The sequence below is a fragment of the Hippichthys cyanospilos genome, chromosome 16 (genome assembly GCF_059441005.1).
Source record: "Hippichthys cyanospilos isolate Australia breed blue-spotted pipefish chromosome 16, RoL_Hcya_1.0, whole genome shotgun sequence".
In the NCBI taxonomy this organism is placed as follows: Eukaryota; Metazoa; Chordata; class Actinopteri; order Syngnathiformes; family Syngnathidae; genus Hippichthys; species Hippichthys cyanospilos.
The window spans coordinates 2,317,314-2,332,410 of record NC_142384.1 but is presented as its reverse complement, the minus strand read 5'-3'; the positions used below and the strand labels follow the sequence as shown (position 1 = coordinate 2,332,410).

The 15,097-nt window shown below is 40.8% G+C and overlaps 1 protein-coding gene across 1 annotated transcript in view; it reads right to left on the bottom strand.

Annotated features, from left to right (window-relative positions):
* LOC148410154 (protein TANC2-like) overlaps positions 1-11,917 on the bottom strand; it is a 97,586-nt gene extending 85,669 nt beyond the window's left edge. Inside the window, exon 1 of the mRNA XM_088436687.1 lies at positions 11,600-11,917. The gene's annotated coding sequence lies outside the window, so the exon portion shown is untranslated. The remainder of the gene's footprint in view (positions 1-11,599) is intronic.
* Between the last annotated feature and the right edge of the window lie 3,180 nt (positions 11,918-15,097).

Genomic DNA, 15,097 nt, shown 5'->3' with positions numbered 1-15,097 from the left:
CAGCTCAAGTCTCGTCGTTTCAAAGGTAAAAGCTATCAATCCATTGTATTTATTATATAATGCAAGTGTACAGCAGATTATGTCACTCAATTTTAGTATACGTATACAGTGTGTCCTTTTTACCTAAGGCTTCGGCGCGCGTTGCACGCATTCACGAATTAACATGGGTTTGGATTGCCCGCTATACGAGCAATTCGAGATACGAGCGTAGCCGCTGAACGGATTAAGTTCGTAACCCGGGGGCCCACTGTATATATATATATATATATATATATATATATATATATATATATATATATATATATATATATATATACACACACACACACACAAAAGCCTACCATAAAGTTGACATGCAAAAGGTAATACTTTCTAAGATACACCAATTATGTAAATGTAGTGACATGTCTTTTTACAGAGATTCTACCTTCATTTGAGGCATGCAGAAGATGGTATCGGCATTTTTATACAGTTACATGGTTTATGTATCACGAAAATGAAATTACAGACATTGATGAGCCAGAATCAGCAAAGCTATGGCTGTATTAAGAAGCCTTGGGCACTGAGGAGTGATTAAAAATAAGCAGGAGTGGAAAATTGTGATCATTAATACTTTGCAATATAACTAATTTCATATTTTGCATGGATGTGATTAAATTAAAACTGACATAATAGGGTGTCTCTGGATTCAAGAGGTATTCGCATAGTTATTTGTGTTTATATTAATGAGGATGTTAGATCAGTGAAGATGTGCTTTAAATCCTCATTACTGCCACAATAGCAATCTCCTGACAAGTAGACTGTTTGGGACTGTAAACATGTTGAAGGACGTCTTACAAATGCGCGGCACACATAAGCATGTCATGGGACTAAAGCCCCGACAAAATGGAAACCTGTAAAAATCATCAAGGACATCAGTAAAGCAACCTGCACGCTATACTCGCTTTCCATCTGGAAACCATATTTGAGCACTAAATTATTGCTACATCGTCAAAGTTACAACACAATGTTTTACTTTCATTAACATCAGGGTATACAGCTTTTACTGCCAACAGAATTCAAAACACATCCGGATCCAAAATGCCCAAACTGAATAAATCTGAATAAAATCATTGCAAAATTAAAAAGGTCTCACACTTGTCCTTCTTATCAGCTCACGTTAGTGATCTAATTAACTAATGGCTGCCATGGCAGGAGGGATTTTAATCAGTTACATTAAACCCAGACTACAAGGTTAGCCAGATTAGCATGGGATTACATCCATCTGCATCACCACTGTTGAGGAACAGAAGTCAAAGGGGGAGGGAGGAGACAAAATGTGTCAAAGAACAACATCTAGTAGTCCAAATGGTGTTGGAAAAGCATGTAATAACACACTAGCACATATATCCTTATAATTGCCTGTAGGGCTGGAAGAAATACTTGCTTTCCTGGCATAACATTATTGATTCGGAACCCGCTAATGATTTTCAGTCATGATCAATCATTTCTTTGCTAACAAAAAAACGTTAGTCCTACTGACCAGCCAATCTTGCATACATATGCCAATGAGGGATAGGTTTACTCTAAATATAAGTACTATTGCCTTTTGGAGCAATTTCCCATTCTCCTACCTTCTGCATCGCCATATTCAATTACAAATTTGGCCAATTAGATTACTGGCCAGTCTTTCATTCATTGTAGTGCAGACAGAGACAATGTCACAATCTTTGTGTCTCTATAAATCAGAAATAATACGTCGAGGGCAGCGGTGTTTTTATCACCACTCATCAATCCGGTGCTGTGAGATATTACAACATATATCTTATAGCCATAAAAATGTCTATAACCCAGATATAACCCTCTACTGTTTATATCATTATATTTATCACGTTATAGAGTAAAGTTAGGCGTATTAACTATGGACGCTAAATATAATACTTTGCGGTAGCATTTTTACGTCACCCCAAAGACGGCATCAACACGAGCCACGAGGGTTGCATTTCAACATCATGGCAGAGGCGGAGACAAACACTGTAGCGGAGAGTTCAGCAGAAAGTTTAGTGGAGAGTTTACCGGAGAACAGTGAATTGGAGGGATTGGTGCCATAAAGAGTAGCCCGGAATTCAACTGTTTGGCAGTAGTTTGGCATCCCCTATGACAAGCAGTCCTACAGACACCGTGAAATTACTCAGGCTATATCTACAGTAATATGTCAAGACATGATACCAATTTACATTGTGGAGAAGACGGGCTTCAGGGCACTCGTCAAAACTCTTGACCCAAGATACAACATGCCAGATCGAAAACACTTCATTTATGTCGAGCTGCCCCGCATGTATGACGAATGCCATTCAACCTCCTGAAACAGTTCACTTTAGTCGCAGTTTTAATTATGAAATGACAGGCATACTTGAATGTTCCTTCAAGCACTTTATCGTTTTTATATTAATTTGTATTTCATTGTGAATTATTGAATTGAAAACTTGATGTAAAGTTATTTTATGTTTTATTTCATGTCAAAACAAGCTGCCAAACTTGTGTTCATGTATCTCAACCTCAAACAGTTTACATAAGGGCACTTTTACTTGTTTAAAATGACAGGCATACTTGAATGTTACTTCAAGCACTTTGTTTACTTGAAAACTTGATGTGAAGTTACTTTAGGTTTTATTTCATGTCAGAACAAGCTGACAAAATTGTGTTCATGTATCTCAACCTCAAAACATTCACTTAGTTGCACTTTTACTCGTTTAAAATGACTACTTCATACTCAAATGTTACTTCAATCACTTTATGTGAATTGCTTTACATCTTCAATGTGTTTCACAAATAAAAGGAGAAAGGATAAGATAAATTGATTCATTTCATAAGTATATCGGGATATATTTCGTTATCGGGATATAAAATTACCTATATCGTGATAAATGTTGCACATATCGCACAGCACTACGTCAATCTGATTAGACTGAACATATAGATAGGGTCCGACCACCCATGTGCCAAAGCAACAAACAACAGCAGTGTAGACTGCCAGTTGAGGTTATTGTCAAATTATATATTTCAACTGATTTATTCTTTAACAATGTCTGGTTATTTTAATGCTAAAAAATACAGCAAAACACCATTGACCTGCTGATTAGTTAGCATGACTTTTGGCAGGTTTTAGGTACTGTACAATGGACGTTGACAGAAAAAGTCAACCCAATCAGGTAAGTCAACCTTTAAAAATAGTTCCACTACAAAAATCCTTATGACAGATTTAGACCGTTTTTCATTCAAAAGGAATAAATCAAATGATTGCAACTTTCAAAAACTTGCAAATTACTGTGTTGCTTATGACTAACAGTGTGTTTGAAATATAATCGTAGGTAGGTCTAGTTAGAATTACTGTCATGGTTCTGTTGTGGATTTTCTGTTGTAGGGGTTTCTAAGTGTTTTCCAGTTGTGTGCGTCTTTCTTAGTTCTTGTCGTTTTCCTGCGCGATTTGTCCCGCCTGTTGCCTGTGTTCCAGCCCCATGTGTCTGCCAATCAGCGTTCTCCACCTCTCGTTCTGCTCAGTCGTTTCATATTTGTCTATTTATTGTCCTGTCTATTTTAGTCCCAGCAAGTCATCGTTAGTTGTCAGATCATTGTCTTAAGTTACACGTCACCAGTCGCTTGCCTCACATTGTAAATCTTTTGCTCACCCCGTGCCCGTGTGTCCACCCGCCAGTTAGTTTTCGTTGCCGTGTCACCTGCCCGTCTGCATTTTTGGAGTTTCGTTGCTGTCCCGTTTCATCCCTGCATTCTGTTCCTCTCTACCTGTTGCCAATAAGTATGGAACATTGCACCCACTCCCTGCCTTGGAGCATTCCTGCAACAGTGTCCACCACTCCTGCTATCACGCCAGCTATCCTCCCTGCCACGCCCGTCATGACAATTACATTATATTACATGGGGGGGTGGCATTTCTCAGGAGGCGGCCATGTTTGTTATAGCTATGGACAATGGTAAATGCAGCACCTCCTGCTGTCCATAATGAAAAATGCTGTAAATTTTACACACTGTCCCTTTGATGTGTATGTGTATTTTTCTGCATGCGCCTGAGAGAGCTTTAGGCGCATTACGGTAATTGCAGCGATACACACTCCTTGGCTGTCAATAGACGTGCCGACCTCCGGAGAAGTGCCACCCATCATGTACTATCATTTAATAATTTAATGGTATTGGTCGTTAAGAACACATTTATTTGCAAGTTTTTGAAATTTATAATAATTTGTTATTGATTTTTAATGAAGAACGTTCAAAATCTTACACAGTGTCACAATAGTGTCAAAAATAGTTTGGCATCACTTCCACCTAAAAAAATAGGGACAAAAATAAATGACCATAATTCCCCAAATGCACCTGTGTGTAAGAGACACCATTAATTGCCAAAAGGCCGCAATTACTAAGCAAGTCAAATGGGACACCTTTCCATGTTCTTTAGCCAGAGCACTCAACTGCAATCCTTGCCACTCTTAATTGAATCAGCTGGAGAAATCATAACTTAAACATGACCCCCTCGTAATATTCCTGTGTGTGAACAAGGATGAACTCGGATGTTGGTTCAGTCCGCTCGCGTCTTTTATTGAAAATAATGCCGTAACAATCTCAGTGAACAGGAGCTGCATTTAGCTGCAACAGGCACTTGCTGCTAACAGACAAATGAGGTCTACCCTCTCTGGTTCATACACTGTTACGGTAATTAGTGTAAGTAAGAATACGAACAATATAAAAATGCACATGTGTGTGTTAAAACTCTACTTATGTGGTAGACAGATCAATCTTCCTCGAATGGTGTAAGGTCCACCCATACTTTTGCCCTTCACTTTGGGGGGAAAAAAGTGAGTCTTATATTTCGAGGATTGCGGTAATCTTCAATTATTGCAAAGGGGATTTGATATACCACAGCACTTAAAAAGAGAGACCTTTTTAACATGTGGTTATATTTGATGCCTCCATGCAACACCTAGTGGCCTGATGGCCGATAATGTTTTTGTGGTTGAAAACATCCAAATGATTTAGTATTTAGCGCCACTGTCATAAAAACAATATGAGCACACCCAAGTGGATACACTGCAAATCCCAGTGCGAAGAGACAGAGCATGAAGAGCTTGAGAAAAAATCGGGAGATATTGAAAGGACTGATCAATTGTGACCGCTGTTTGTTTTGGTGAGTGCAAGCATTTTCTTTCTTTCATTTTTCAGTTTTAGTATGTTTGTCTTATTTTATTTTGCTCATATTCATTTAATAATAAAGAAATACAATGATGTGCTTCTTATATTAAACTGCGATTTGTAATTTGGACTTCATAAAATTTCATCCGCTTGGAGCAGTGGGTGGGCATCAGGGGTGTGGCGCTAGAGTGGTTCAGGTCATTCTTGGCTGACCGTACTTTCTGTCAGCCTTGCTGACTCTGTGTCCTCCTCTGCTTCTCTCTCGTGTGGGCTTCCCCAGGGCTTGGTCTTTTGCCCTCTCTTGTTCTCCCTGTACTTACTCCCACTTGGCTCTATACTTAGGAAGCATGGTATCTCCTTCCACCTTTATGCCGATGACAGCCAGATTTATGCCCCTCTTAAAAAGAGGGACACTTACTCCATTGCTACATTAGTTAAGTGTCTTGATGACATAAAAGCCTGGATGTCATTAAATTTTCTAAATTTTAATGAAAAGAAAACTGAGGTGATGGTGTTTGGTGGCTCCACTAGAACGCCCCTTCCAGACCTGGGCTCCTTGGCCCAGCATGTTAAACCCACCATCACCAACCTAGAAGTAAAAGTCGATTTTGACAACCAGATCAAGATGGTTGTCAAATCGAGCTTCTACCACTTGAGGCAGCTGGCCAAAATTAAGCCAATTCTTTCAAGGCAGCAGTTTGAGGTAGTTATCCACGCCTTCATAACTACCCGGCTGGACTACTGTAATGCCCTTTAAGTGAGGGTCAGTGACTCACCCATCTCCCATCTACAGATGGTCCAGAATGCGGCAGCATGTCTTTTAACAGGCACACGCAAGCATGAGCACATTTCCCCCATTTTAGCTTCACTCCACTGGTTGCCTGTACATTTAAGGATTAATTTTAAAATCCTTTTATTTGCTTTTAAATCCCTCAACGGTTTTGCCCCTCCATACCTCTCTGAGCTTCTGCACCCCTACACACCTGCTCGCTATCTCAGGTCAGCTGATCAGCTGCTCCTGAGAGAGCTACAAACTAAGCGGAAGCTCAGAGGGGACCGTGCCTTAGCTGTTGCAGCCCCAAAACTCTGGAATAACCTGCCTCAGCACATTAGGCAGGCCACCTCCCTGCCTGTTTTTAAATCTCTTGGCAAAACCCACCTCTTCTCCTTGGCATTTAACACTTAGTAAGACAGTGGACTTTTTACTTTTATTCCTTTATTCTTGACCCTTAAACATTTGTCTTATCAGATTTAGCGTTTTATGTCCTTGAGCTGTTGTGTCTGTTTTTACAATGTTTTTATTTTTTTTGTACAGCATTTTGGTCAGCTGTGGTTGTTTTAAAGTGCTTAACAAATAAAGTTGGATTGGATTGGAAATTTCGTGGATGTTTATTTTTAGTTATTCTTTTTTTAAAGTTTTGACAGCATCGCAAATAATGACAAGTTTTAATGGCGGATGTGGGTTTATTGACGTTTAAAAGCTCCAGAAAAAAGCCTGTGTAGCCTGGTAATACGTGCACGCATGAGGGGTATTTATTCGAGAGTCTGACATCACAGAAGGGTCTTTCAACATCAGACACCCTCGCCCAGGCGACCCAGCCATGGTTGATCAGACCCGGCTTGTGTTCAGGTGGCATTTGCTGTTCCCCATGGATCTCCTCTCCTAATCCACAGCCATCTAGAGCAGGGGTCTCAAACTTGCGGCCCGCGGACCAATTGCGGCCCCCGGGACGATAATTTGCGGTCCCCGTCTTGATATGAAAGATTAATATTAGTGCGGCCCGCAAAACGGTTGTTGTGTGCGAAGCTTAACGAACCAATCACGATAAGGTAATTACCCTAGTTCGCCCCGCCCATAATAACGTTGAAATTTCTTCCGCATTTGTATCGTTAGGTACGGTGGCCGAGAGCCCTCAATGTCGATTTAGTGTCCTTCCGCCCCGCAAGTAAAGGATTTACCGACTGCGTTAACGGAACTCTATGGCAGATTTAGACATATAAGGGGTTGGGTGACCAGCCGAGTGCTTTCCCCTCACTCAACTACGCCGTATTTATATACGATTTTACTTTTTTATTTTGGAAAAGTGGGTTTAAATTTCACTACAATGCTACCCAGATCTCCCTGCCATATACACGCCTTTCTCTGATAACGATCAGAAAGCGAACGTGCGTATGAGCCACACCCCCGTTAAACCCGAGACGGACTCCCGGTGGAATCACACGTTACAGAGCCCCAAAGATGTCGCTTTCAAATCCTGCAGTGAAGAGAAAGGTTGGCGATGAGCACAGACAATTTCAGGAAAAGTGGGGAGTGCAATATTTTTTTGTTGAGCACAGGGGCACCCCAACGTGTCTTATTTGCACTGAAAAAGTTGCGGTGCACAAGGAATACAATTTGAAACGTCATTATACAACTAGACATGCTGAGGAGTACGAAAAATACCAGGGAGATGAGAGAGCCAACCAGGTTGACAGTCTTAAGAAACGTCTACTGAGGCAACAAGATTTATTTAAGAAAGCAACCAAAGAAAATAATGCAGCAGTCGAAGCCAGCTATGCCATTAGCGAGATGATTGCTAAAGCAGGAAAACCATTCACAGAAGGTGAATTTGTCAAAAAGTGCCTATTACAGGCTGCACATATTGTCTGTCCAGAAAAGAAAGGTCAGTTTAACAACATCAGCCTTTCTGCCAACACCGTGGCAGAGCGCATTTCTGAACTGTCAAGTGACATTTATGATCAACTGTGCTATAAAGCAAAATGTTTCAGTGTATATTCAGTGGCTCTTGATGAGACCACAGACATCACAGACACTGCCCAGCTCGCAATATATGTCCGTGGTGTTGATGACAATTTTGAAGTGATGGAGGAGTTGCTCACAGTAATTCCAATGCATGGCCAGACCACTGCTAAGGAAATATTTCACCACCTGTGTGATGCCATTGAGAATGCTGGTTTGCCATGGAAGAGCTTTGTTGGAATAACAACTGATGGAGCCCCATCAATGATAGGGAGGAAGAATGGACTGGTTGCACTTGTTCAAAAAAAACTGGAAGAGGAGGGTGTGGAGGAGGCCATAGCTCTGCACTGCATCATCCATCAGCAGGCCCTTTGCAGCAGATGCCTGAAGTTTGACAATGTGATGTCTGTCGTCGTGAAATGCATCAACCAAATCAGATCCAGGGGCTTAAAGCACAGAAGGTTCCGTGCTTTTTTAGAGGAAATGGAGTCAGAATATGGGGATGTCCTCTACTTCACTGAGGTACGTTGGCTCAGCAGGGGAAACGTATTGAAGAGATTTTTTGAGTTGAGAACAGAAGTAAAAGACTTCATGGAGAAGGGTGGGGTGGCTGTTCCTGTGCTAAGTGATTCCAAATGGCTCATGGACTTAGCTTTTCTTGTTGATATCACACATGAGCAGTGGTGAGAAGTATGTTGAAGCCATTTTGAAGCTACAGGAGGAATTTGATCACAGGTTTGCAGATTTCAAGACGCACAGAGCCACATTCCAAATTTTTTCGGACCCCTTCTCCTTTGATGTGCAAGATGCCCCTCCTCTGCTTCAAATGGAGCTCATTGACCTGCAGTGCAACTCTGCACTCAAAGCCAAGTTCAGGGAGATGAGTGGAGAAGCAGACAAGCTTGGGCAATTTTTGAGAGAGTTGACCCCCAGCTTCCCTGAACTTTCCAAAATGTTCAAGCGGACCATGTGCCTTTTTGGGAGCACATACTTGTGTGAGAACCTCTTCTCCGCCTTGAACTTCAATAAGTCCAAGTACAGGTCCAGACTTACGGATGGGCATCTTCATGCCCTCCTGAGGGTCTCCACTGCTTCCTCCCTCAAGCCAAACGTGGCTCGGCTATGTGAGAAGAAGCGCTGCCAGGTCTCTAGCAGCAAGAAGTAGGCAAGAGAAGCCATTTTCAGAATAGTTCAAGTTCAATGTTTCATTCATGTTCATAAAGTTAAAAGTTAAAGAACCGTTAAATCAGACATTTGTTTTCTAATTCATTTATTTAATTCATTATTTTGTGTTAAAAATAAAGATATTTGTGAACATTAGAATGATTTATCAGCGCTTTTCTTGTGGAAATCCTGATGCGGCCCAGCCTCACCCAGACTTTGCCTCCAGTGGCCCCCAGGTAAATTGAGTTTGAGACCCCTGATCTAGAGGCTTTCTCTGCTTCCTTTGTGATGGGATTAATGGCTCTTCTCCTCTCTCTCCCGGTGATGCCCAACACACTCAAGGTTTTATAGAGTGATTGGCCTGTAAATCCTCTGCAGCCAACTTCGATGGGCATACACTGTGCCTTCAAGGTCTGTTTACTGCAGTCAATGACCAATCCTTCATATTTGGTCTTCCTTCTCTCATGGGCCTCAACCAGTCGGTCCTCCTATGGCAGTGTGAGCTCCATCAGGATGATGTTCTTTATCTGCTCTGACACCAGGAGGTTGTCTAGCCTCTGGGTGGTTGCAACAAAGTGCTGGGGGAACTTGAGTTGTTTCTCCAAGTCGACAGACAACCGCCAGTCTTTAGCAATTGCCAGGAGACCTGGTGGGTTCCTGGCTCCTGCAGTTTTTCCCAGCCGCCCACCAGCCTTTACAAAGGCGATCGACTGGGTGGCGGGGTAGTACTGTCTGCTGCTGCTGATTCCCATGCTGATTGGCTTCTGCGATGGGTTTCAGAACCTGATTTTTTTTATATATATATATATATATATATATATATATATATATATATATATATATATATAATGTGTGTGTGTTTCTTTGACCTTACGACGCGCCGTTTTTGTTCCCTCTTCACGCCATTTTTTTTCATCATCAAACATGGCGGTCACTCCGCGCAAATATGTCTGTACACGCATCACTGATTATGTCACTACAATGTTGGTCTGCTATCGGTTGGCGTCACTCGTTCCAAAATGGCAGAACGTTAAAGCTTTGTTCAAACTTAATTCAAACTTTAATTGTTTAGCCATGAGTCCCAAGATTGCTAGTGATGTTAAAGAGAGAAGTAAGAAGATGATCAACAATTTTGATGTTTTTACCTGCGGTTTTACACATATTAGCTAATTAACATAGGTTTTGATTGCCCACCATACGGTCAATTCGTTTTACAATCCCAACCGTGGAACAGATTAATCTCGTAAACCGGGGGCCTACTGTATATATTTTTGAGGGAGGGGGATGGGGGAGATATTCTAAATGTATTTCAATGGACGTCAATTATAGGTGGATATTAACTATATGCAAGCAGCCAAGTATTTTCTCCATATTTAAAATGTCTTTTTTTTTCATCATACTGCTGGTAAGTGCAAGGTCCAGTGTATCTTCCCAAGTTGCAACTAGCTCATAGGAGGACAGAGGTTTCTGGAATTCCAAATGCAAAAATAGGGAACAATTTTGAGCAATCGGCCCCCGTCCCCTTTTTAACCTGTCAAATTGTAATTCTGATTTATTTATCTGTATTTTGATAATTCCCCATTCCATGTTTGCTTTTTTTGTTTTTCTCATATATATTAATTGCACCTTCTCACCTGTCTTGCATTTGTGCTTTCCTGCTCTTGGGTCCGTCCACCTTTTGCCTCTTCACTTCAATCATGCAAAGCTCATGTTTTGAAACAACTTCACCCAGACCTCGTTACAGCCAGCACCAAAGAAAAGTTTTTTTTTTTTTGTGGCTCATCAGTCTTTCAAATGGTATTTTCTGATGTACATATGTTTGTGGGTTCTGCTGTATAGGGTTGGATGGACAGTTGATGGAAAAATGGGTGGATGTTGCAGGTTTGGATAGATGGATTTGAAATAAATGGATGATGGTTGGTGAGGAATCATGAAAAGGGCAGATGGATTGCCTGCTAGATAGAGAACATACATATGTATTATTGTGATATAGATGAATGTAGGGGGCAGGTTTTCTTGTAATGTATCACATTAAGTATTATTGTGATATAGATGAATGTAGGGGGCAGGTTTTCTTCTAATGTATCACATACACCTGCCATTTCTTCACAAAGGATTCCGTTTTCCGTCAAAACAACTAATGGAGTAACCACCAGCTGTCTGATGGGAAAAGTTCAATCCTTTGTGCTCGCTCTCTGAAATATTACAATTAGCAACGAGTTCCAAACGATTAATTCGGAAATGACTATTGTCAACAATTGTCAACATCTGTCTTTGCAACACGGATGTGCTGGTTTCAATTCACAAATGAGAAACTATGTCATCTATATTGCACAGATAACACCAAATGAAAGCATACATAGTGGATAAGAGCAATGGATATTACAGTACTAAGCATATCCATAGTGGTATTCTTGCTTTTATGACACAACTGTACTGGGAAAGGATGTGCGGCAAAACACGCACACGCGCACACAACAGCACGTTAGCAAAATAAAATCCCATTGAACGTACCGGGAGTGAGTCACCTGCGTATTTGTCTTCAAGTGAGCGGAGGTCCAAATGGCGCGCGTCATTAAAGGCAGATAATAGGTCGATCACGGTCGGGGTAATATCAAGCCCTCGACGAGTGCTCTCCTGTAAATAAAGCAGCAGAAGCCCGCGTGGCCGTCGTGCCGGAGAAAGACTCCTACGCCCCGGTCATGGCCGCCGATTTTCATGGCCTCGTCAATAAAGGAGTGGCGATAGTACGAGTACCAATGCCTCCCTACCGGCAAAGGCTACGGCTTGACGTCTAGAAAGCCTCTCTGGCACAAGTCTCCCTTGGTCGAGGGGAGAATGATGATTTATTCATGAAGGGGTGTGGCCATACGCTCAATAACGCTACTCCCAGCAACCTTCGTGGCCTTTCGGTGTCAAGCGGCAACTGTCAGGGGGACCTCTTGCGTTCAAAGTAGAACATAGCCACGGATTGGTTTTAGCGCAACAAATCCTCGGTTTACTACGGTGGGAAAGTCATCACCAGAATGATTGGGCAAAAGCCTTCACACATATGTTATTCCTCTTTTTTTTTTTCTTATCCCGCCCGTTTTTTGACGCGTTTCAACTCATTCCCAGTTCATCCGATACACACCGTTCACATTTCATATTTCATATTTCAATTAATCGTGTAACGACTGCTTCCATTTTTCTCATTCCGAATATTTACAGATTTCCCACAATTCCCAGTTTTCCACGCCAAAAATCCCATTGATTTAACATCGGGTGATTTTACATTTCAGATTTACAGCTTTCACATTTCATATTTTCACTATTTAGCCCATTCATCTCCCATCATTCCCATAATTACAGTAATTCATACATTCCAATATTTTCCCAAAATTCCATATTTTTCACCTTTTAATATTTCACAATTCATTTTCAATGTCAGGATTTCCCATTCATTACCAATGGGAGATTTAACATTTAACATTTTGAGCGTTCCCATTTCACATTCACATTTCACTCATTCATTTTTTTTAGGGATTATCCCCTTCATTCCAATCATTCATACATATTAATATTCTCCCATAACTCCATATTTTTCATTTAAATATTCCAATAGTCATATCCAATGGAAAATGTAACATTTCACATCAGTAGCGTATTCACTTCATACAACTCATTCATTACACATTTTGAACACGTCATCATTATTAATGTTCACACATTAATTCCCATTGTTCCTACCAAAACTTTGTCACCTTCTCCATTTGCCATTTCTTATCAGATTCAAACCGTTCCAACTTGATTGATTCCCCCAATTCCTGCCATTCCATGGGTGTATCCACTTTCACTTCCCAGAATTCAAAATTGTATGCCATTTCCATATTCTGTACCCACAAAGAATCCATTCATTTTCAATGAGGTCATTCATAATGTGGGCGTGTGGCCTTCTCGGACTACTGTTCAGGTACACATATTACTCTATTTTCCATGATACCCCCATCCAGCGGCCATCTTGGATGAATGCTTCCCTACACCATAAACTATAGCTCCTACCCACCCCTTTGAGCCCACTATCTTGGACATTTGAGAAGCTCTCGCCACAGCCCAGTCACTTTGTATGGGAAAAAAGTGGGAACATTTTTTGGGGGATCCCTCCACCTCCAAATGAAGGGTGCCACTTGTTTCCTGGACCAAGAGTGTGGATTTTTAAAGAAAACCTCGTGACGAGCTGACATTCCAATAAGCAAATAGAGCCAATTTTCCAAAATTCGATAATGCCCGCCCACCACAAAACAGGTTTTGCCCTGTAACGTTTACATTTTTTTACCTGTTCAAACCGTTCCAACCTTAAATCTTTCAGATGATCTATACCATTGCTCACACTTTGCTTTCACCCAAAATTTTACTTTTGCCGGAAAATTACCCAGGGTTTTTCCACTTTTTTTTGTGTTTCCCCTGTATCTTCTCTATTATTTGGCTGATTCAGACGGTTTCAACTTCATATGTTAAAGGTTGTTTGTTCCATTTGTGCTGTTTGAAAATGAACCAGATCAGTGAGTTTCAATGTTTCTGATTTTAAGAATAGATGATTTGTATGTTCTCTGTAATGAGTGTCATGAATTATCCTTATGGCTCTTTTTTTGCAGTATTGACAGTGGTTGTAATGTACATTTATAAGTATTGCCCCGGATATCTGTACAGTAGCTTAAATATGGTAATACTGTATCAGTGAATTTTTGAGATTTTGGAGTGATTTGTGTTCCAGAAAGTATTTTTTTCGCTTTTCAAACAATCAAAAAAAAAAAAAAAACTTTTCTCGCATGTCACGGCAATGCCGATTTGCTATTGGTCGATTAATGCAGTCACAGTCACTGTCTCAGTCACGGGGATGCCGATATGCTATTGGTCAATTAAGGTCACAGTCACGGTCTCAGTCACGTCAATCACAGAAATGCCGATATGCTATTGGCCGAACGCCCTCATTTAGCCTGATGGCACAAGCCGGTCGGTGTGTTGTGAAGACTTTGCAAACTTTATCTGTTAGACATGGCTTCTAAAATTGCAAGTGGCGGTAAAGGAAGAAGTAAGAGGATGATGACAATAGAAACCAAGCAGGAGATAATAAAAAAATACGAAGGAGGCACACGCATAGTTAACCTTGCTAGTGAGTATGGCCCAAACTACAATTCACTACAATTCTCAATAACGAGGAAGCTATGAAGGTAAGCAAGTCTTCTAAGGGGAAGACTTTCCTTGTCAGGGGACGGACCTCGGTCAACAACAAAATGGAGAGGCTTCTTCTATTATGGATTAAAGAGAAGGAAATTGCCGGTGATATGTTCTCGTTTAAGAAGAGTTCTTGTTTAAGAAAAAAATAAAATAAATTATGCGGGTTCGTCTCTGCTCCCCTCCGTCTCCACCCACCACCAGCTCAAGTCACGTCACCCCAAAGGTAAATGTCACTTTTCCTTTGTATATTTGTTATGTAATTTAACTGTACAGTAGATTGTTACTATTTTTTAATATGTGTATAAAGTCGTTATGTTTTTTACCTAAGGTTTTTGCACGCGTTGCAAGATTAACATAGGTTTGGATTGCCCGTCATACGAGCAATTCGAGTTACGACCCTAGCCACTGAACAAATTAAGTTCGTAACACGGGGGCCCACTGTACCGTATTTTTCGGACTATAAAGCGCGACTTTTTCCTTATGATTTTAGCCCTGCGGCTTATATTCCAGTGTGCCTTATTTGCTTTTTTTCCCACCGGTCAAGCAAATGTGTGTATCTGCTCAAGGAGTCAGTTTATGGAACAACTAATAAACAGAACTGCAAAGATATGAAGCAATGGCTGTGTCAAAAAGAGTTTTAAAATATATTATTAAAAATAATTTTAAAAAATGTCTAAATTGAATAAGCTTATCCTGCCCTTTTACCACCTGTGTTGTTCAAGATTTGTACATAGACTTAGACCACCCTCTTCTGGTTACTTCGAAATATTGTTTTTCTCAGTAGACGTGAGTTAT